This window comes from Tupaia chinensis, unplaced genomic scaffold (genome assembly GCF_000334495.1).
Source record: "Tupaia chinensis unplaced genomic scaffold, TupChi_1.0 Scaffold000196_1, whole genome shotgun sequence".
Classification (NCBI taxonomy): domain Eukaryota; kingdom Metazoa; phylum Chordata; class Mammalia; order Scandentia; family Tupaiidae; genus Tupaia; species Tupaia belangeri.
The window spans coordinates 4,058,425-4,074,566 of record NW_006159671.1 but is presented as its reverse complement, the minus strand read 5'-3'; the positions used below and the strand labels follow the sequence as shown (position 1 = coordinate 4,074,566).

Below are 16,142 nucleotides of genomic sequence, written 5' to 3'. Positions count from 1 at the left end.
GACAGGCAATCAGAAAATTAGAAAGGACTAAAATAAACACCTAAAAAAAAATAATCATCCTCATTCCCTTCCTCCTTTCCTTCCTCCCTTTTCCTCTGTCCCATGCCCCCCCTCCTTTTTTTCTTTCTTCCTTCCTATCTTCCTTCCTTTCTTTCTTTTTTAAAATTTGTCAACTTTCAATAGAATACTGGTTCCTCTTTGGTCATTTGAATTTAAAAAGATGATGTTAAATTAAAACTAGTCAAAGTTTCAAGACATGAGAGATAATGATGAGTGAAAAAAGTCATGTGAAATGATAAAAATGCTTTAAGTTTTTTAATTTAGCACAGATTAATCTATAAAGTAATATTGAAGACAACATCAACTTTCCCTTCAATTGTACTAAACTGAAGACAGGTTTCTTCCTGACTACATTCTCTCAATGTACCTATCTTAGAGTATGTTACTTACTTTACAGATCACAATTTTAAAATCTTTCTCATCTTCTGAATTATAAATCTACCACCCTGTAGTCAGTGTTACAACTCAGCAAGTTCTTTCTCAAACACATAAGAGCTCATACCGACTGACTTCCCTGCTAAAGTACTCCAGTACTTTTCCACTTACCCCAGTACTTACACATCCTAGTTTTGTTTCAACAGAACTGCAATTGTCTTAAATCAAGTCTCTCCTGCCTGTTTAACTTGTGATTCCTTTGATAATAACTTGATAGTTTCAAAAAAATATCAGCATTATTTCTTTTCCTGAATAGCAAAGCTTTTTATATATTTTCTAAATCAGAAACACATGCACACTCATACGTACATAAACACACAGAGAAAGAACAAAGAAAGAAGTAAAGAGATAGAGGGGAAGAAGAAAGAGAAAGGAAGGATGGAAGGAAGAAGAAAAGAGTTTGAGCATAAATTAAAACAAGAATTTAACTGGATTTAACAGATAACCTCTTATGTAATATCAGACCAAGTGCCCAAGGGCTTTCTAAAGTTTCTATTCCTGAGATAATGTATCCTTGGGAATATTCATGAAGAAGTAAAAAGTATGTTGTCCTAGATGGTTTACATCATGGATAGTAAGAAAGATCAATGAAGCTTTCATTTTGTGCTGAATAATTTAATAAAATCTCACAACACCTTTAAATTTCTAATCTAGGAGAACACACTACCAGTGCACAGAGCATGTAAAATAATAACAGAACTCTATGGTTCTAAATAGGAGTCAACCTAGAATTCTTAATTAGCATAATTTGCAACTGCCAAATAATGACAATAACAGGCATTGCTATGTCACTTACAGTGAAACCATGAGCCCTTCAAATGCAGTTTTTATTTTTTTTTAAGGTTTTTGTTTTAAGGCTCATGGCTGGTAAGGAAAGAGACAGTGAGAGGGAAATTGAGAAATCACCTCTCGATTCTTCTGAGAGTTTGGGCAGACATGCACACCAGCCCAGTGTGAGTTTCAACCTGCCTGGTCTGGGGCTCAAACTGCCATCCACTATTCCCCCATAAATTGCAAGTTTAGAAACACAGGATAGTTGATCTTCAAATCATGTGAAATTATTTTGTAGATGAATGACACAATCTTTTTAAGAGCGGCCATTCTGGACTGAGAATGGTTAGGCTCCGGAGATTTGCATCTGTAATCCCTGATCTGCTCTCCCCAATGCACAGTAGCTACGGGCTGTCTCACAGCATCCAAGATTCACTGTTCAGTTTTGTTTACAGCTTTGGGATGTCACATCCTTGCACACGAAGGGCTTCACATGTAATGGTGAACTGCGAAGAGGAATTTGGCTCTCCTGGGTTGTGTGCTGTCAGATAAGAAACAGAATTCCCCCTTTCTGGTCTGCCCTGAGCAGTAGTATGTTTACACAAAGAAGGGGAGATCTCATCTTTAGACATAGCAGAGCAGGATCAAAATGAGTCCTCTGTGTAAAAATCTCGTCTATGTTCATGAAAAAAGTATGAATTTAATTGTTCCTGACCTTTATTATGACCATAGTTTCTGTGATATGATAAAAATGCAAGTCTGAATGAAAAAAATCTAACCCATAGATTATATGTAAAACAAACCTACAAGAACAAAAATAAGGTTTTTATAATATCCTAAAACCTGGCATAATTCAGTTCCTTTAGGATAGCTTAATTTTGATAGGAGAGCCTGAAATATACTTGTTCTAAGCAGAGTAGTCATGATGGTCTGACAGCCTCGCTTTATTACTTCCTCCGTTCCAACCCAGGAATCCACTCTCAGCTATCACTCTTAATGTCTCATCGTGCTCCACACGTACGTAGGTCTGCAGAATCTGGAGTGAAACTTCACATTATTGTCCCCACTTGTTCATGTGATTACAAGACAACCCTGTGTGATTCTGTACAGAGCAGTTTGGAAAGAGTAACACTAACAGAGGAAGTAGAAGCACACTATGCTGACAGGAAAGTTTGGAGTTAGGTAATCTTATAATAACCGTATTCTATGATTTCTCTACATTGAAAGAGATAAAGTCTTAATAAGACTGGGAAAATCAAAAGATACAAAAAGACTTTAACATTATCTATGGATGATAATGTGTATAAGTAAACCCAACTGGATTGGTGTGAAGTATATTCATGTTAGAAAATTCACTTTACAAGCTAAGCGATATAGAGTGATTGCATATAAAAAAGAAATAAAATAACATATACTAGATATTATTATATTTTTTTTTGGAGAGGTTTTTGCTATAGGGTGCGTGCGCTTGCCAGACAGACAGAGAGAGACAGAGAGATAGAAAGCGAGAAATCACCCCCCAGGGGGGATGGACACACTGCAATCCCTTCTCCTCCATTCTCCTCTTGGGATCTTGGGTACGCATGCGCAGGTGCCCAGTGTGAGTTTAAGCCACTGGGTCCAGGACTCAAACCACGGTCGACTACATGGGAGTCCAACGACATAGCCATTACACTAATTGCTGGTCCCATATACTAGATATTATTAAAAAAGACTTCAATAGGTCTTACTTCTTGAAAAAAGTTTTAAAGAATTATTTTATTTAACTTTATTTATTATTATTATGATTTAATTTGATCAGAGAGAGAGAGGGGGAAAGTGAGAAAGCAAGCCATCAGGGCGAGGACTCAAACCGTGGTCAGCCATGTGGGAGGCCAGTGCACTTAGCCATCACGCCATCCACCACCATCACGCCATCCACCAGCCCCTTGCAAAATTTTTTTTAAAAGAATCTTTGAATTCCAAAAATCACAGCTGAAGCATAAAAACAAACACATGCCCAAGACAATTTTATGTATTTTAAATCATTTAATGCTTTCTCCAAATACCAAATTGCCTATTAATGTGTGTATTGATTTACACCAGGAATATCTTAAATCTAGCTTAAGGGATGTTACTCCCATTTTTTTTTTTTTTTAACTCACACCTTATATCATTGTTTATAATACAACCCTCAAGGCGGTCACCAAGTGGGATTGGAATCAGCATTTGACTATATGTAGTTGCTATGATAAACACAAGATTTGGTCAGGGACAATGCAAAAGTACTTATCTGTATCACACATCCATCCTTTCCTGAAACACAGTGGTAGAGATAAGAGATATTCACCAGAGGAAAACTCCGAAAGGCTGTCTAGACAAGCAGCAAAAGGACATTTTCAAATTAGCTTGTCACAAAATCTTCCATGCTCTGGGAAGTGCCGACTATGGAGCAGCACGTTCTTACATATAGCAAATCACAGACTCTTCGAGCCGAAACGTTCTTAAGAAACACCTACTCCACCTGGATCAGACGCATTGGTCTCCTCTAATAACTGCAGCAAGACTAACATTCCAGATTCTTTCTCAGGATCTCTGTAGCTGGAGAAATCACTGTGCCTTGTGGCAGCCCATTTGATCTTTAGGCAGCCCTGCAAGATTTTTTTTTCCCTTTGAATAGAATAGTAGTCTACTTCTCTAAAACTTTTATGTTCCATCATCTGCTACTACTGCTGTCCTATGGGGCACCTTTGAATGACTTCTTCTCCTTTCAAATGTTAGAGTTTTCAAAATTTGAACACAAGTTTTTTACCTTCCATGTTAGCCTGCTCATTTCTCCTCTAGCTATACAATTTCTTCCCATCTGGCCTTAAATGTCCTGATCTATAAAAAGAAGAAAGGTTTACACAATGAGTTACCACCTAATTCCAGTCAGAATAGCTAAGATTAAAAACATAAAGGACACATGCTAGTGAGGCTGCAATAAAAAGAGAACACTCCTGCACTGTTGGTGGGAATGTAAACTAGTACAACCACTGTGGAGGATGATACGCAGATTCTTCAAAAATCTACAAATAGAACTACCATACCAACCAGTAATTCTGCTCCTATGTATCTATTCAAAGGATATAAAAACACTCAGGAAAAAAATAATAAATAACACTGCCAAACCCAGGTTTATCGCAGCCTTGTGCACAGTTGCTAGGACATAGCATCAACTCAGATATCTAAGAACAGATGAGTGACTTAAAAAAAAAATGTGGCACATGTATACTATGGAATACTATTCAGCCTTAAAAAGTAAAACCCTGACATCTGATACAAAGTGGATGAATATAGAAGATTTAACGCTAAGTAAAGCAACTCAGACTATGAAAGACAGGCACTGTATATCCCTGCTTAATATTATTATATACTGAATATCTGCACTCTATAGCAGGAACTGAAAGATTTTAGAAGATACAATAGCAGAGAGGCTGACTGTAAATACTAGACAAAGAAGGGGGAGTAGGAAATAGGGAATGGAAGTGAGGGGGGTCGGGGAAAACATTTAACAGACACAAAAATGAAAGGTACTTGTTGACAATGTATATGGTAGTATCTTTGACTTGACTAATATACACTGTATTCATACTGAGAGAAACTGTGCTATACTCTGTAAAGACGTACAGTGATTAAATGTACATTTTTAAAATGTAAGGGGAAAAAAAGCAATGATGCCAACGTTGATTCTGGGGGAAAAAAACTTCAAAGTGTAATAGTTAAAATATCTTAACAACAACTTTTAAAAATTCAATAAAAAAGGAAGGTTTAATAATTTAGTCATATCACATTTATATATAAGTAGGAGATGGAAAGTTAGAGACTCAAATATTGATTTCTCCATGACTGTCAGAGAAAATCCTCAGGCACATAAATACATGGAAGCTGAGAGCGCCATTGAAGAGATACTTACAAGCACAAAAATATGTGGAGCCTGAGTATTCTTCTAGCTGTAAATGTCTGCTCTATTTCACAAAGAGAAACACCTTTTTATTATAGCCACTGATAAAAAATCACCTTAATTTTGCTCACTCTCTTCTGGACATACTGCTTTTTCCTAAAATAGATTAATCTTCAATAAATTTATCATTTTAAAAATCAGTCAACTTCATGGCCAGCAGGTGGCATGGTGGTTAAGGGCATGGGACATGGCAGATCATAGTTCCAGTCCCAGACCTGGCAGCTTGCTTGCTCGCTCGCTTGTTCTCTCTCTCTCACACACACACTCTGTCCCTCTCTGGTCAAATTAAAACAAAGTTAAATAAAATAATTAGTTTTAAAAATCAGTCAACTTCAAAATTGGAATGAAGATATGTAAGTCATCTTACCATAAAGGCTCTTTTACTGACTTTGCTATTAAAAACAAACAAACAAACAAACAAACAAAAAAACACCTATGGTTATCCCTTTAATAATACCATGAATATTAAAAGTTCATTTGCCTGAACTATAACTGGTGTAAGTGCCAGGTGTTGAATATATATAATTGATTATATAAATGATGCTTTAGGTGTCTTAAGGATAAAGGCTTATCCTAAGACAGTCTGCCTATCAAGGTTATTAATTTCTGACTTATAAATATGCTTATATTTGAGAAGAATCAGAGGAAAAGTAGATAGTAGAATTATAAATTAAATACATATACAGTAGTCTTTGTTTATAGTGTAAAAATATTTTATGTTTTGTACAAAAACTAATTCTTTTGGTAAAAGAACCACTTGCATTTTGATTTTGTGTTCTAAGTCAAAGGAATTTCCTTTAAATGCTTGTCTTCCTTTTAGTCTGGTCTTTTGTACATTCCTTTAGAAGAAGTGAATTAAAAGGTACAGCTGAATAAAGTGGGTTTTTATCCTAATGGATTGTAAATAAATGGTCAACTTTAAAAAAAAAAAAAAAACAAAAAATAAAATAATTGTATTGTAATTTCTGATTTATATTATGGATTTACCTGTTTCCAGTGTACTTAGTAGTTTTCTAAAGCATGTACATAATGTTTAATAATCAAGAAAATAAATATATTCAGCACATCCGAACTGCGTTGCTGTGTGTTGTACACATTAGAAACTCACTCTACTGGTTACTTGCAAATATATAGTAAATCGTCGCCATAGTTACTTAACGTGCCCTACTCTGCTATAGCCCACTGCCCTCACTCACACACTTTTGTATCTGTTAACAAAGTTCTTCAAAGACAGCTTTTTAAGAAAAATACTTCCGGGGCCAGCAGGTGGCATGGTGGCTAAGGTGCTGGAAATTCTCACATTAGCAGACCACTGTTCAAGTCCTGGACCTGGTGGCTTGTTTTCTAACTCTCTCTCTCTCTCTCTCTCTCTCGCTGTATCTCTCTCTGGCCAAATTAAAATAAATGACTGGATAAATAAAATTAAATAAATAATTCTTTAAAAAAAATGGAGAGAGGACCAGCAGTTGGCATAATGACCATGTCACTGGACTCCCATGTAGTCAACCGTATTTAGAGTCTTGGAACTGGTGGCTTAAACTCACGCTGGGTGCATGCGTGTGTGTGCCCAGATGCCAAGAGGAGAATGGAGGAGAAGAGATTATGGCATGGCATCCCCTTGGGGGCTTGGGGTGTAGATTTCTCACCTTCTGTTTCCCTGTCTCTCATGCAAGCACACATGCCCTATAGCAAAAATCTCTAAAAAAAAAAAAAAAAAGATACTTTCTTCCTAAATTTTCTAACGATTTTATGACATTTCAATATATGTCTTCAAGCTGTTGAACAAACCATGAGCTAGCAATATCTTCGAGTCTGTGATTCAATGAACGAAGGATGGCATAAAATCTGCTCTTTCTCTCATTTATGATGTATTTCAAAACATTAGAATTGCAAAAGTTATTAAGAATGGATCATTCATTTCAACTTATGTCAAACTAAACCCAGCCAGGAAGGCCAAGGAGAAAGTATTTTCTACACGGCATGTTTGCTTACCAGAAAGACAGAGAGAGACAGAGAGACAAAAAGCCAAAAAGCAAGAAATCGCCCCCCAGAGGGATGGCCACGCCACAATCCATTCTCCAGTTAGGATCTTGGGTACACATGTATACGCACCTGGTATGATTTTAAGCCACCAGGTATGGGACTCGAACCACAGTCAATTACCTGGAAGTCCAGCGACAAAGTCATTATGCCAACTGCTGGTTCCCATGTGTTTTCGCATGATGGTGTGCCCAATAACAAGAACTACTATTAGAAAGGTCAACTTTGTGCTGAGACAACTGCAACCTGACACCAGGACTCCTTCAGCAAGGACATCTGCCCAAAGACTACCCAGTTCAACCTAGACCGATGCCACCCTTGCTACTAAATCTGGCAAGTACCCTAAAACAACTAAAATACCCTCCCTTTTCTCTCTTCCTGTTAATCATGTTTGGCTTTAAAACCTCCCTGAGGATTGTAAGACTTTGGTGAACATGTATGGGATTGCCTAAAATGTGTTCATCTGGGCTACGTACTTATTGTAGTCCTCATACTTACGCTCATGTTACTTTTTTATCTTTATTAGTCTGAAATGTGTAGCTTGGTAGCTCATTGACATAAATGTAGATATACAGAAAGACACACATATAGGTTTCCTTCATGCATTTAATCCATGTTTGCTTGTTTTTCATTTCTTTCAAAGAAAGCACATAGCTGCCCTCAGTATGTTTTCACCCAATTTAAAAGTTGTGGTCTTTTAATATGACAATTAACTTTTATTTTTATTATGAGAGTCAATGTCATTTCTGCTATTGTGTTGATTCCAGAAATTTTGGCTTCTGCTTTACTTTGTCTTTTTTGTTTATCACCTATTGTTAAGTATATTTTTTTCTATAAATTTATAGATAGCTTTTAATTCTTTGGTTTTTTTTATTTTTAAGAGAGATTTTTGCTCCAGGGTATGTTCGCTCACCAGGGAGACAGAAAGCAAGAAATCACCTCCCATAGGGATAGCCACCCCACAATCCCTTCTTCTCCATTCTCCTCTTGGGATCTAGGGCACGCACACATACACACACACACACGAACGAGCCTAGTGTGGGTTTTAAGTCTCTGGGTCTGGGACTCAAAAGGTGTTCAACTATGTGGGAGTCCAGTGACATAACCATTACACCATCTGCTGATCCCTACCTTGCTTTTAATTCTAATAACAGCTATAATTAAATTCAAAAGAGAAAAAAAATGAATACTTTCACTCTCAGGTCAGACTTTTAAATGGCCAGCTTTGTAGCATAGCAGTCAAGCTCTGTACTGAGGAAGTTACATGGCACATTCTCAACAAGAGCTGGCTCAGCTCTGGTAGCTTGAAAAACATGCTAGTAATATGTGCATTCCCAGGATTCGGATGGGCTGATGAACTGAAGAAAAGATGATTGAGGTATGGCTTGACCCCATTAAGGAATGCTTTCTCTCTCTCCCCCAATCTGCTGTGTGTGTGCTTGTGCCCTCTTGCATTAAAAATAATAATAATGATGTTGAGTACAGAAGTCTATTTTAGTGGACAACCTCCATTAACACAAAATTAAGAACTATAAACTATTTCTAACATTCCAGCTAAATGTGCATAGGTTCAAATTTTGCACACTTAAATGTTACAAAACATTTTCTTCAGTAATTAGTTTCAAGAACATTTGAATAATGATATGAAACAAACCCTATTTGTAAATGTTTGAATAGTGCTTTTAGTCCTTTTAAACTAACTGTAATAATGTTTCATGTCCTATAAGTTTATATTCATTTCATCTGTTTGAGTATACCCCGAAATTGTACTTCTCCCTTCAATTCTGTCAGTTTTTGGTTCTTGACTATTTAGGGTCCTGTTAGGCACATACAAGTTTTAATTATGATATCTTCCTAATGGGGTGATCCTTTTATTACAATTAAATGTACTTGAACATAAGGTTGTCAATATAATACATGTTAATATAATAATCGAATTCCTTTTTGTGTTGTGCTATGTATCTCTTTCCATACTTTTATTTTATTTTATTTTTTTTAAGTTTTCACTACAGGGCATGTGTACCCACTAGAAAGAGAGGAAGTGAGAATCCCTCCCCTCATCCCCAAAGGATACAGCCATGCTGCAATCTCGTCTTCTCCAGTTTCCTCTAAGTATTTTGGGCACACATGCACTCATGCCCAGGATGATTTTCAGGCTATTTCCAGGACTCGAACCACATAGCTGGTCATGCGGGACCCAGTACTCTAACCTCCATGCCACCTGCTAGCCCTATCTCCACACTTTTAATTTCAAAGATGTGCATCTTGGAATCTGAAGTGTGTCTACTGTCAATCGCATACACTTGAATTTTTAAATATCCTAGTCTTAGAATCTCTACTTTTTGATTTAAATTGCTTAACACATGCCAATTTGTTATTATTGATATATTTGGATTAATATTTACTATTTTTTCTTCCATTGTCTTTTGTTCCTCAGTTCCTTACATACCACCTTATATTATATTATATATTATACTGATATGGTCTAGTGCTACTTTACATTATTTTAATGATCACTGGGTATATTTTAAGTTATTTTCTTTTACATAATATATAATACTTGCAATATATATCCAGTCATAATCTGCCTCAGATATGTACTAACAATTACAAGAAGGTATAAAAATTAATCGTATGTAGCTTCTCTCCCTCTCCCTAATGCGTCCTTATTGTAATAGGTAGTGTGTCTTAGTAAGTTTCAAACCTATAACAATCATGCCATAGCTCATTATTGCTTTGTGTATTCTATGTCTTTTAAAAACCTGAGAGGAGATGGCAGAGTGCAAATATACTTATACTTTTTTAAACTTCTTATTTACTATCTTGTATTTTCTTCATGTCTACTGGAAAATTCAACTTATTATTTGGCACTATTATCAATTGGATTTATCAGAACTTTATTTCAATCTTCCTCAAGTTTTCTTATTGTCAAAAATGACATCTCTATGTGTTATACATTCAATAATATAAATTAATATATATTCCATTATGCAATTCCTTTCCAATTCAATGAGAAGAGAGGGTATGGTAATTATTCACTATTTTATATTTACCTCATGCCAATTTTTCAGCAGTCTGTGATTTTTTAAGAAGAATTGTCTTATTTATTTGTTTGTTTAAATTGGTAGGCGTGCTTACCAGAGAGAGACAGAGAGAAAATGAGAAAGCGAGCCACCAAGACCAGGACTCAAACCATGACTGGCCCTCTGGAAGCCCAGTTCCTTAACTCCCTTGCCACCTGCTGGCCACCTCTGTGATTCCTTTTTTAATACAAATTACAAAGACTGTATTCCATAAATTTCTTTCAACCTGAATAACTTCCTTTAGTATTTGTTAAGAGATAAGTTTGCTAGTAAAATGTTTTCTTAGTTTTTGTTTATATAAAATGTCTATATTTCATTTTTACTTGGGAAATACAGTTTGGTTGAGTTTGAGATTCTTTTTTTTTTTTTTATTTTTAAGAGGTTTTTCACTATAGGGCGCATGCGCTCGCCAGACAGACAGATAGAGACATAGAGACAGAAAGCAAGAAGTCACCCCACAGAGGGGATGGGCACGCCACAATCCCTTCTCCTCCATTCTTCTCTCGGGATCTTGGGCACGCACGCACATGCGCCCAGCGTGGGTTTTAAGCAACCGGGTCCAGGACGCGAACCGCGGTCGACTACGTGGGAGTCCAGCGACATAGCCATTACGCTAACTGCTGGTTCCCGAGTTTAAGATTCTTGATTGATAGTTTTTTGGTTTGTTCTCTTTCTTGTTGTATTCTTCCTTCCTCTTAAATGTGTTTTTACACTGCATTCTGGCTTTTGTTACCTCTGATGAGAAGACTTCTGTTAATCTTATTGAGAGTCCCTTGTGCAAAATGAGTTGTAACTTTTGCTTTTAAAATTTGATTATGATGTATCTGAGTATTGATCTATTGGTATTTATTCTATTTGAAATCTCCTGAACTTAGTGAATGTGTAAACTAGAGTTTGGGTTTTTTTTTAATCAAATTTAGGAGGTTTTTAATCTCATTATCTCTCTCAAAAGGCATTAATAATTATTATTTATTCATTTTTTTCTGCTCATTTATTTTATTAAGTTTACTTATTTCTTTTATGAGAAAAAGAGAAAAAGACATCTAACAGAATCTATATGCCCCATACTATCCCAGCTCTGCCATCCAGGGTCACAGATGTGTACTCACACCATGCACAGGAAGACCTTGGGACACAAACTCATGTTACTTCAGCATCGCATTATCACTGTGACAGCGTGCTGGTGTCTAACCATCATATATCTTCTTGGAAAATATTTTGTTTTATACAAGCCTCACACATGTGTGTGTGTATGCGTGTGTGTGTGTGTGTGTGTTTATGGTGAGTAGAATTTTTTCACAGTCTTCTCACTATCTACGTGATTTCTTTCAGATTTATTTTGGGTCTTAAACATCAAGGACAGTTAGAAAATAACTACTTCTTCTATTTCTTCTATTTAAAGGCCCTGTCTTTTATTTAATGAATCTGCCTTTCTGGGACCAGCATATGCACCAAACCTTGTCAACCAGTCCCATGTATGAAGTTCTGAGTGCGACTACCTCCAGCCTTCTCCATGGTCATCCGCCTTACATATCAGAGACAATCCCAGTTTTCTGGTGGAGGTACCACTAGTAGTTATTAAAATAAATAGTCTTCCTACCATGTCACTAATGGTACAGCACACTGCAAACAAAAACATTTTGTTAATTCAATACTCCATAACTGTCTCTATCTTGAGACTTTCAATTACTACATTAGATGATTTCAATGAGTTCTCCAGAGTTCTTTGAGAAACACAATCAATCCTTTTTGGATCACTAGATCTCATTTAATTTAAGTATAAATTAAGTATATACATTTACAAAGTCATAAGAATCAACTAACAAGGCTCACAAGTGGTAACCAAAGTAAGAACATGCCCTTTTGATCCCTCAGAGAATATGACTAGCTGAAGAGGTTGATTGACATGAAAGAAAAAACTATAGGAAACGTTCTTTCTACTGGTTACAAATAACGATTATTAACTTAATTGTTACCTAAAAGCAAAGCCCTGGTTGCCCTTTAGCTGCTATACTATCTGCAGCTTTTTGATAAATGAGACTGACCAGCCACAGAAAATTGTTTAGCTTTGCCAAGGCTTCTGGGATAGGGTATGCAAATACATTGGTCTTTGTGATGATTTTCACAAGCCCAGAGTCAAATGTACTATACCAAAATGTGCCTGAGAATATTTTATTAAAAGAAAAATATGTATATGCTCAGTCCAGATTATTTTGAATCCTTTTAGTAGTACAAAAATAAAAGTGTTTGGGACCAGCAGTTAGTGTAATGGCTGTATCGCTGGACTCCCATGTAGTCAACTGCGGTTCACGTCCCGGACCTGGTGGTTTAAACTCACGCCAGGCATATATGCGTGCGTGCCCAAGATCCTGAGAGGAGAATGGAGGAGAAGGGATTGCAGCATGACCATCCCCACTGGGGGGTGATTTCTTGCTTTCCGTCTCTCTGTCTCTCTCTGTCTATCTGGCAAGCGCATGTGCCCTATAGCAAAAACCTCTCAAAAATAAATAAATAAATAAAAATTTTTTTAAAAAGTGTTACATGTTTTGATAGTAATTCATTATCTTTTCTAAGTCTAAATCCTAATTTCAGTGACATTAAGGACAAACTACTTCGTTAATGATGTATTTTGCGTTAATGTCCTAAAACCAGCAGGTACCTAGATGTCATTTAATATTGGATTAACTCTTCAAAAAAAAGACAAAACGATGAATTTTTAGAACTCAGACATTGAATATTAAAGTCCAGAAAGTACATTGAAAACAGTAATAGCTAAAATACAAAGCCTGCTTTTTATTACAAGACATGTCTTTGAGAGGAAAAAATATTGTATATTCAAACAACATGAAGCCCAACGTAAATTCTGATGATTTAATCTTCAGATCTTGAAGCAAAAACCAAAGGAGAGGCAGACAGATAAAAGGGGCAGTTCAGGTGACTGAGAGTTATGTTAACTAAGCTTTTTCTTGGATTTAACTTTAACTCTGAATTTGGGCAGCTAACTTATCTGTCCTAGGTTTTTACTTCTCCTCAGGATAAGTGGAAGAGTTGAGCTTTGAGAAGGATATATTTTATTTAATTATTCCCTTGCTTGCTTCCAAATCACTTTAATTATATGAAGTTCAAAGGTACATAATATATAGTGGCCACCAGGTAGCATGGTGGTTAAAGATGTTGGACTCCCACATGGCTGACCATGGTTCAAGTCCTGAACCTGGCAACTTGCTTGCTCACTTTCTTTCTCTCTGTCTCTCTCTCTCTCTCTCAGTGTGTGTGTCTTGCTATGGTCAAATTAAAAATAACAATAATGATAAAGTAAAGAAAATAATTTGTTAAAAGATAAATGTATAATAAAAATGGAAAAAAACTGGACAAATAGGGTAGAAATAAATAGCAGAAGCTACCTGCATTTATAAGGATATATATTTTTTTAATTTTAATTTTTTAATTTTACATTAACATACCATTTCTTTCTTTCACTGTCTCTCATTTTTCTATGCTAACAAAGATGAGTAGTTTCCCTGAAGCCAAGGTTAAGGTCAAATAACTACCAGAATAATCCATACTGCTATTTGACTGTGTTGATAATCAGTGGGATAATTAAATTGGGCTGCTATTTCTCATGGTCGATGAAATGAGATACAGAGGCTGGAGAAGAAGGGACGTTTTTCCTGCAGCTAGTTCCAGGGAGATAGTCAGCAAGTATCATCAAGCTGTCTCAAAATAAATAAATAAATAAATAAAAACCTCAACATGCATTAAATATTTATAGATACAAGACACAAACGTGTGCAAATCATTCTTTGTTAAAATCAAAGTAAATTGTGTTCCCTTGTCTAATTACCTTGATTCCTTCCAGTACCTATTCCAGGTTTCCCATTCCTCAAAGAGACTTCCCCATGACTCAGCATCTGGTCAGATTTTTCTCATTAGAGGTTTTTCTTAATTTCAAATTGACTGCACCCTGCTACACCTCAAGCTGACCTACTACAGAACTATGAAATTTAAAATCAAACACAAGAATAAAGTGATTAAAATTATATTGAATTTGAAAATGTCTTCTTTAATAATTCCACTAGCATTGTAAAATGACTCCTAATTTACAACAGAAGAACTTGAAACTACTTGAAAATGTAAGACCCTGAGAAATAGGGTCTCTTACGTTCACTTTTGAATCTCCAAAATTTCAAAAACACCTGCAAATAGTAATCCATACAAAATATTTAGTGACTTTATTTTTTCATAAAGTTTCTGATGTCCTAATAAATAAGTGACCCTGTTGACCTCTTCCATAGGAAGAAACTGTTGGTTCTTAATATGAATCATATTTTATGAATTGTGATTTGACGCTCTCCTTTCTTTTTTTGTTTTTCAAAAGATATTTTATTATATTTTTACATTCAATCATTATATATCATTAGAACATACAAAATGAATTTTCCCAGCATGAATATACTGTATATTGGTCCAATCAATATTACTATGCACATTATTAGCAACAGAAGATTTTCCATTTTTGTGTCCCTTAAATGTTTTACTTTGTCTTTTTCCCTTGATTTCTTCCCTCTCACCCTTCCCCATTTTGGATCTTCCTTCCACACAGTCTCTAGTACCCACACCACAATTGCTCTCAATTTTTTTTTTTTTTTTAGGAGGATTTTGCCTTAGGGTGCATGCACTTCCAGAGAGAGAGAGACAGAGACAGAAACAGTGAGAAGGAAAGTGAGAAATCACCCCTCAAGGGGATGGCCACAATGCAATCCCTTCTCCTCCATTCTTCTTCCAAGATTTTGGGTGCACACGCACATGTGCCCAGCGTGATTTTCAAGCCACCGAGTCCAGGACTCAAACTGCGTTTAGCCATGTGGGAGTCCAACGACATAATCACTATGCCATCTGCTGGCCCTGCCCTCCATGCTTTTATACCTTCCAGTATTTCTGTTTCTTCCATACAGTGCAGACATTTGGTATCTAATGAGTGGGGACATACAATGCCTCTCTTTCATAGTCTAGTTTGCTTCACTTAGCAGTACATCTTCCATGTTCATCTACCTTCTATCAAATGCCAGAGTCTCATTTTTTATGACTGAGTAGTATCCCATAGTGATTAATCAGGAAGTCATAAGGCAACATGCCTTATGTTCAAATCATCCTTGCAATGAGTCTGCAGGACTGTATACCCTAATTGTATTAACCTGATTTTTTACCTTCTTTATAGGCCCTAGATCACAATCTTTCATGATTCCTTATAGTATGACTCAGCCATCAATTGACACCTGGTCTTAAAAAAAAAAGAAAAAAAGAACAAGCTAGATCTAGAAAACAGTGCACATAAGATAACACTCATATTTATGCTGTATTGAATTTCCCGAAATTTTCCTACACCTGGTTTTCTCATTTTCTTTTGCTAGGATTCATTTCAGAAAACAAAGAATACCTCCGAAATAAAAATTAGACTGGAGTATGTCTTTGAAGCCTCCTTTTTCTTTCAGAAACTATCACTGCAACACAGTGCAGAATCCTAACCCAGCAGTCAAAAGGTTACAGTTTCAATTTTCAACTCACATGTTATAAGATACACCCTGCCACTTTATATAAAGAATGGTAACGCACCTCAAGAGTTTCAAAAGACTTCCTATAAAACACTTATTTTCTCTACTTTTAATTCTTTAGAATAACCATTTTATTGACCTTTGTGTTTTTAGACTACCTCCCAGTTTTCAGTGCTAAAAACGAGTGTAGATACATCACATAAAGACTTCGTTGCCTCT

At 36.0% G+C, this 16,142-nt stretch overlaps 1 long non-coding RNA gene across 1 annotated transcript in view; it reads left to right on the top strand.

Annotated features, from left to right (window-relative positions):
• LOC102500954 (uncharacterized) overlaps positions 1–11,996 on the top strand; it is a 67,727-nt gene extending 55,731 nt beyond the window's left edge. Inside the window, exon 3 of the long non-coding RNA XR_334310.2 lies at positions 11,774–11,996. This is a non-coding gene — a long non-coding RNA (uncharacterized LOC102500954). The remainder of the gene's footprint in view (positions 1–11,773) is intronic.
• Positions 11,997–16,142: the final 4,146 nt, after the last annotated feature.